The following is an 8,751-nucleotide window of genomic DNA, read 5'->3' as shown; positions in this document are numbered from 1 at the left end:
AAAAACATTACAAAACCAGATAGGACATAAGAAAGGAGAAGAACTAGAGAAAAAGAAGTGAAAGGAAATGAGATGGGACTTACTTGCTCTTCCAGGAGGGAGCTGGAAGGAGAAATAGCTCCTGTACCCCAAGGAGTTCTCCCTCCAGTGAGATCAGCCAAGAATTGAGGAGGAACTCTAGACAAATGGTGTGAAGCAGTTAAAAAGGAGACAGTTCTCCACAAATGGTCACTGCTATGGGCAATGTACAACCATAGGTCGGTGCCAGCAGGTGTTTGGAACTGAAACTTTGGCCTTAGATATCAGACCCAGAAAGGGAAGTGGGGCCAGCTATGTGGGGAAAAAAACAGGGTTGTCTGGAAACAGCTTGGAGGACTGGAGCATATGGAAACCACAATGGAGAGCATCCAAGTAGAGGAAACCTAGTTGGGCTTAGAGACTAGATGGCATTGTTTGGGGGTGTTAGATGGAAGGGGTGGGATCCACCACTGCAACCTTGTTCCCTACACTCACTTTCTCAAGCTGCAGGATAATCTCTGCTTCAGCTTGGGGAACCACTTGGCAGTAGAGCTGCCTAGCAATAGATGGGAAGCAGCCGCATCCAGAGGGCTACAGACTTCTTGGAGCAGGTGGAATAACTACCTAGGGGAATAACACACATTCCTGGTGCCTGCTGGTGGCCCCCATGCTAGTGGAGACCAATCTGTACCAGGAGAGCTCCCAGTGGTGATGTCCATTCCCCAAGAGATCAGGGAAAACACAGGTGTCTCAGCTCCACCCAGAGAATCTGCAGAGGCTCATGCCAGGAGTGACCGATCAGCGTCAGAAGAGCTGCTGGTGGTGGCGACCATTCCCACAAGAGGGATGCCAGTGCGCACCCCCGACAGAACTGTGGGCGGCCCACCTGGGGAAAAGTACAAGCTATAGTACCCTTGCCAGTGGCCATGTGAAGGCCCATGTCAGTGGCACTTGTTCCACAGCACGGAAGCTGGGTGAGGTCCATTAACACACTTTCCAGTCAGCAGGGCTATGGAGGGCACTCCTAGCAACAGCAAGACAGGGAAAGGAATGCCAGAAATACACATTCTCCAGCTACAGAGAAAGCCTTTTAGCAACATTATGGAGAAGCCTCCCACACTTGTGCCTTTAGAGAGAGATTACTAGAGTGGCCAAGCAAGTGGAATACTGACAGAACAGCATCACCTGCTCCTACCTACAGAGAACAGTCCCTAGCCCATTCTCAGCAAAGGGAGGGGCAGCATGAGAAACTGCTGACATTGCAAGCTATGAAAAATAGCCCTCAAAGCTACCTGCTAGTAGGGAGAGACACTGAAACCCCTGTGAGCTACAAAAGCAATCCTGTGAATGGTGAAACACTGCCCCCTGACTCAATCCCTTGCAACTACCCAGCTATAGGAGAAATGTGATACTGATGCTCCTGGCACATTCTCTGGGTACATGTGAATGGTTACCACTCCTGAGAACACCAGGACTGGGCACCTGCTTTGACTTCTATATACTAAATGACAAGGGAACAATAAACACAAAGGAGGACACTGTAAGAGGACAAAGAACCAGCTTTAAGGCAAAGGGACAAGAAACAAAAAACACTAAATGATGAGGACATAGGCAACTTACCTGAAAAAGAGTTCAGAGTGATGATTGTAAAGATGATCAAAGATCTTGGAAAAAGAATGGAGACACAGATGGAAATCTTAAAAGAAATGTTTATCAAAGAGCTAGAGGATTAAAGAACAAGATGAATAGTGCAATATATAAAATGAAAATCAATCTGGATGAAACCAATAGCAGGTTCATGGGGGCAGAACAAATAAGTGAGGTTGATTACAGAGTGGTGGAAATGACTGCTACAGAAAAGAATAAAGAAAAAAAGAATGAAAAATATGAGGAGAGTCTGAGTCCTGTGGGATAACATTATATGTACCAACATTCCGTATCACAGAGGTTCAAGAAGAAGAGAGAGAGAAAGGGCCAGAGAAAATATTTGAAGAGATTATAACCAAAATTTTCCCAAATATGGGAAAGGAAACACTCACTCAAGTGGAAGAAGCACAGAGAATTCCATACAAAACTAATCCAAAGAAATAGAGCAAGGCACATACTAATCAAACTAATAAAAATTAAGTTCAAGGAAAAAATATTGGGGTCACAGGGAAAAGCAATAAATCATATATAAGGGAATCTCCATGAGGACAAAAGCTGATCTTACAGCAGAACCTCTACAAGGCAGAAGGGAGTGGCAAAATATATTTGAGGTGATGATGAGGAGGAACCTAGAACCAAGAATACTCTAAAGAATAAAGCTCTCATTCAGATTTGATGGAGAGATCAAAAGCTTTACTGACAAGCCAAAACTAAGAAAATTCTGCACCTCCAAAGGAGCTCTACATCAACGACTAAAGGAACTTCTCTAAGCAAAAAAGGAAAAGCCACAAATAGAAACAAGAATATTACAAACGAAAAAGCTCACCAGTAAAGGCAAAGATAATATAAAAGTAGGAAATGCCCCATTGACAAATATGGTATATAAACTAGCAAGCATGAGAAGAAGAGAGGACAAATGCAGACCATTTAAAATACATTTGAAATTAAGAGACCAGCAAGCGGAAACATTCTGCACACATATAGGTGGGAATATAAAAATGTAATGGGAACCACAAATCAAATAACTATGCTGGAAGTACACATAAAAAAGAAGAAAGAAGCTAAACATAACACTAAAGATGGTCAGCAAACCAAAAGAAAAGACAAGAAAAAAGGGAAGAAAAAAGACCCAATATAGCAATGTCCCCCCAAAAATTAAGTAAATGACAATAAATACATATTTATCCAAAATAACATAAATGGATTAAACACTCCAATTGAAAAAAAAAAAAAAACTGGCTGAACGGATTCAAAAATAAGACCTATATATATGTTGTCTAGAGGAGACCCACTTGAAATCTAAGGACACATACAAATTTAAACTGAGGGGATGGAAGTATATGTTGCATGCAAATGGCAATTATAGAAAAGCAGGAGTAGCATTACTCATATTAGACAAAATAGATTTTATAATAAAGAAGGTCAGAAGTGACAAAGAAGGAAATTGCATAATGATCAAAGGATCGAGACAGCAAGAAGAAATGATGATTTTAAATATATCTACACGCAACATAGGAACAGCACAACATATAAGGCAACTGCTAACAGCCATAAAACAGGAAATTAACAGTAACACAATACTAGTGGTAGACGTTAACACCCAAATTAAAGCAATGAACAGATCATCAAGACAGAAAATCAACAAGGAAACACAGGCCTTAAATGGTACATGAGATCAAACTGATAGCTATAGAACTTTTCACCCTAAAGCAGCAGAATATACTTTTCTCTCAAGGGCACATGTAATATTCTCCATGATAGATCACATCTTGGGCCATAGATCAAGCCTTGGTAAATTTACAAAATTGAAATTATTTCAAGCATTTTCTGTGATCACAATGCTATGAGACTAGAGGTCAACTGCAAGAAAAATACAGCAAAAAACACAAACCCTTGGAAGCTGAGTAATTTACTAATAATGAAAGGATCACTGAAGAAATCAAAGAGGAAATTAAAAGATACATAGACATAAAATGACATACATAAAATCAAAACATAGGCATAATACATAATACATAAATTAATACATAAAATATATAAAGTAATAAAAACACATAAAATAAAATACACAGACATAAAATGACAATGAAGATAAGATGCAGCAAAAGCAGTTCTGAGAGGGAAGTTTATGTCAATACAATCTTATCTCAGGAAAGTAAAAAAAAACCTCAAATAAATAGTCTAAATTACACCTTAAACATCTAGATAAGGAAGAAGAGACAAAGCCCAAAATTAGTAGAAAGAAAGAAATCATAAAGATTAGAGCAGATATTTATAACATAGAGACAAAGAAAACAATTGAGAAGATCAATGAAACCAGATGTTGATTCTGTGAAAAGATCAACAAAATTGATAAACCTTTAGCCAGACTCATCACGAAGAAAAGGGAGAGAGTTCAAATTGGTAAAATTAGAAATGAAAAAGGAGAAATTACAATGGACACTGCAGAAATAAAAAGGATCATGAGAGACTACTGTGAGCAACTGCATGACAATAAAATTGATGACCTAGAAGAAATGGGCAAATTCTTACAAAGGTGCAACCTACCGAGACTGAACCAGAAAGAAATAGAATATATGAATAGACTCATCACAAGTGCTGAAATTGAAACTATGATTAAAAAACTTCCCCCAAACACAAGTCCAGGACCTGATGGCTTCACTACTGAATTTTACCAAACATTCAGAGAAGAGTTAACACCTCTTCTTCTGAAACTTATCCAGAAAATTGAAGAGGAAAAAACACCCCTAAGCTCATTTTATGAACCCACGATTACTCTGATACCAAAACCAGACAAAGATACCACAAAAAAGAAAATTACAGGACAATATCACTGATGGACATAGATGAAAAAATCCACAAAAATTTAGCAAACTGCACACAAATATACATTAAAATATCATATACCATGATCAAGTAGGATTTATTCAAGGGATGCAAGGATTCTTCAATATTCAGAAAAACTTAAACCTCCAAAAGGGCAAGAAACCCTCGACATAACTGGGTAGAACAAACCAAAAAAAAGATAGAAGAGAGAGAGAGAAAGGAATCAGGACTGGGCCAGCATTCATGAGAGGGAGCTGTGAAAGAGAAGAGGAACCCACACACTGGGAAGCCACCTAACCAGCAGGGAGGCCAGCCAAGATGGAAGAACCTCAACATCACCAAGAAATGTACAGCAGCTGGACTGAGGATGGCAAAGCAGAATGAGAAACATACAGATCATCTGCACCACCGACCTGGATACCACAGTCTGATGTGTTCTGGTGGAGGCTGGGCAGAGAATCAGGCTCCATAGATCAGTGCCAGGGAGAGGACTAGGATTGGGTGTGGGGAGACAGCCTGAGGAGCTATGGAGCAGTGTGCCACAGACTGGGGTAAGGTGTGCTATGGGCTGGGGAGTGAATGCCACAGCAGAGGGAACCCAGGAGGAGGTCTGGGCCTGCAGGAGAAGTAAGCCACCATTGTTGGGGAAGGTGAGAACAGGAGGAGCAGACTGACATAGGAATCTCCCTGTGTATGCTTTCAGAGGGTGGGGTACCTCTGGCATAGGCTATGAGTGGCAGAGGCCACTTGCTTAAGCTACAGTAGACCAGACAATTGTATGGGCTACAGGTGGCTGGGCATCTCTTACTAGGGCTATAGGCAGTGGGGGGCTAAATCTGAAGTGGTGCCCCTTAGGTGATCTACAGATGGCAGGGACAAACCACAGCAATCATCTCAGAAACCAGAGGGAGGTGTAGCCTGCCACCAGTAGGGGTCTGTGAACGGGCTCTACCTGCATCCCTAGTCACCTCAGAGGTCACAAAAATGAAGGCATTGCTACAGAGCACCAGCTGTTGTTGCTCTCATTCCCATGGGAACACACCCACCCTGCTGCTGCTTCTGACACTGTCAAATGCTCTGGGCAACATACAGACATTTTATCAGTGTCCCTTCCCAGCACCCTAAAACTAGAAGCAGCCTGTGCATTACCTTCTGCACGGGATAGGTAGGATAGGGTGCAACAAATAAAAGTCCATGACCAGATGGCTTCACAGGCAAATTCTGCCAAACATACAAAGAGGAACTTATATCCATCCTCCTTAAACTTTTTCAAAAGGTTGAAGAAGGCATACCCCCAAAGACATTCTATGGTGCCACGGTCACCCTAATTCCAAAACCAGACAAAGACACCACCAAAAAAGAAAACTATAGGTCAATATCTTTGATGAATATAGACGCAAAAATTATTAACAAAATATAGCCATCCGAATCCAGCAACATATCAAAAAGATTGTACACCAAGACCAGGTGGGATTCATCCCATGGGCACAAGGATGGTTCAACGTGTACAAATCAAAGAACGTCATATACCACATAACAAAAGAAAAATCAAAAACCACATTATCATCTCAATAGATACAGAAAAAGGATCTGACAAAGTCCAACATCCATCCATGGTAAAAAGTCTTACCAAAGTGGGTATAGAGTGAGAACATACCTTATCGTAATCAAAGCCATTTATGACAAAACCACAGCAAATATAACTCTCAATGGCAAAAGCCTTCCCACTAAAACTTAGAACAAGACAAGGTTTCTCACTCTCACCACTGTTATTCAATGTAGTATTGGAAGTCCTATTCACAGCAATCAGATAAACAAAAGAAAGAAAAGGTATGAAAATTGAAAGAGAAGAGGTAAAATTGTCATTGCATGAAGATGACATAATACTACTTATAAGAAACCCTAAGGCCTCAAACCAAAAATTACTTGAGCTGATTAATAAATTCAGCAAAGTAGCAGGATATAAGATTAATATCCAGAAATCAGTCACATTTATGTATACTAAAAATGAAATATTAGAAAAGGAATATGAAAATACATTTTAAAACTGCACTCCCAAGACACCAAATATCTGGGAATAAACCTGACTAAGGAGGTGAAAGGCTTATATGCTGAGAACTATAAAACATTAATCAAGGAAATTAAAGAAGATGTAAAGAAATGGAATGATATACCATGCTCATGGGTTGGAACCAAAGCAATCTACAGATTCAATGCAATCCCTATAAAATTACTCATGACATTTTTCACAGAACAAGAACAATCCAAAAATTTATATGGAACCACAAAAGACCCAGAATTGCCAAAGCCATCCTGAAGAACAAAAACCAAGCAGGAGGCATAACTCCCCCATACTTCAGGCACTATTATAAAGCCACAGCAAACAAGACAGTGTGGTACTGGTACCAAAACAGACATATAGACCAATGGAACAGAGTAGATAACCCATAAATAAACCCAGACACCTACAGGCAATTAATCTTTGACAAAGGAGGCAAGAATATAAAATGGGAAAAAGACAGGCTTTTCAGCAAGTGGTGGTGGGAAACTGGATAGCCACATGTAAATCAATAAAAGTAGAACACACCCTCACACCATGCACAAAAATAAAGTTAAAAAGTCTTAAAGACTTCAGCATAAGCCAAGACACCATAAAACTCCTAGAAGAGAATATAGGCAAAGCATTCTCTGCCATCAACCTTACAAATGTTTTCTCAGGTCAGTCTCCCAAAGCAACAGAAATAAAAGCAAAAATAAACCAATGGGACCTAATCGAATGGACAAGCTTTTGCTCAGCAAAGGAAACCAGAAAAATAAAGACTACCTAGGGAATGGGAGAAAATAGTTTCAAATGATGCAACTAACAAGGGCTTAATCTCTAGAATACACAAACAAGTTATACAACTCAACAGCAAAAAAGACAACAACCCAATCAAAAAATGGTCAAAAGACCTGAATAGACACTTTTCCAAGGAAGATATACAGATGGCCAACAAGCACATGAAAAAACGCTCAACATCCCTGATTATTATGAAATGCAAATCAAAACTACTATGAGGCACCTCCTTACATCAGTTAGAAAGGCCATCATTGATAAGCCCACAAATAACAAATGCTGGAGAGAGTGTGGAGAAAAGGGAACCCTCCAGCACTCTTGGTGAAAATGTAAATTGGTACAACCACTATGGAAAACACTATGGAGGTACCTTAGAAAACTATATGTAGAACCACCATATGACCCAGAAATCCCACTCTTGGGCATGTATCCAGCAAAATTTCCTTGAAAAAGACACATGCACCTGCATGTTCATTGCAGCACTATTCACAATAGCCAAGATACATCCTAAATGTCCATCAAGAGATGAATGGATTAAGAAGATCTGGTGCATATCCACAATGGCATACTACTCAGCCATAAAAAGAACAAAATAATGCCATCTGCAGCAACACAGATGGAACCAGAAGACCCTCATACTAAGTGAAGTAAGTCAGAAAGAGAAATACTGTTATGATATCACTTACATCTGGAATAAAATATATGGCACAAATGAATCTTTCTGCAGAAAAGAAAATCATGGACATGGAGAACAGACTTGTGGTTGCCAAGGGGGAGGTGGGGGAGGAGGATGGACTGGGAATTTGGGGTTAATAGATGCAAACTATTGCCTTTGGAGTGGATAAGCAATGAGATCCTGCTGTATAGAAACTGGGAACTATATCTAGTCACCTATGGTGGAGCATGATAATATCAGAAAAAAGAATTTATATATGTGTGTGTGGCTGGGTTACCTTTCTGCACCGCAGAAAACTGACAGTGCGCTGTTTAATCTCCAAAATATACAAATAACTCATACAACTTCAAAACAAAAAAACAAACAATCCAATTGGAAAGCAGCTGGAAGATGTACATAGACATTTCTCCAAAGAAGATATATAGATGGCTAGCAGGCACAAAAAAAATGCTCAATATCCCTAATTATTAAAGAAATGCAGATCAAACAACAATGAGGTAGCATTTAACACCATAGTGGCCATCATTAAGAAGTCAAACAACCAATGGTGGCAACAGTGTGGAAAATAGGGAACTTTTCCTCTCTGTTGGTGCAAATGTAGACTGATACAACCACTATGAAAAACAGTATGGAAATACCTCAGAAAACTAAATACAGAAGTACCATTTGACCCAGCAATTCCACTCCTATGCATATATCTGGACAGAACTTTCATTGAAAAAGATATATGCACCTGCAGTTCATCGCA

Source organism: Phacochoerus africanus, chromosome 1, assembly GCF_016906955.1.
Source record: "Phacochoerus africanus isolate WHEZ1 chromosome 1, ROS_Pafr_v1, whole genome shotgun sequence".
NCBI lineage: Eukaryota > Metazoa > Chordata > Mammalia > Artiodactyla > Suidae > Phacochoerus > Phacochoerus africanus.
The sequence above is the reverse complement of the archived record's forward strand: the minus strand, read 5'-3'. Positions refer to the sequence as shown.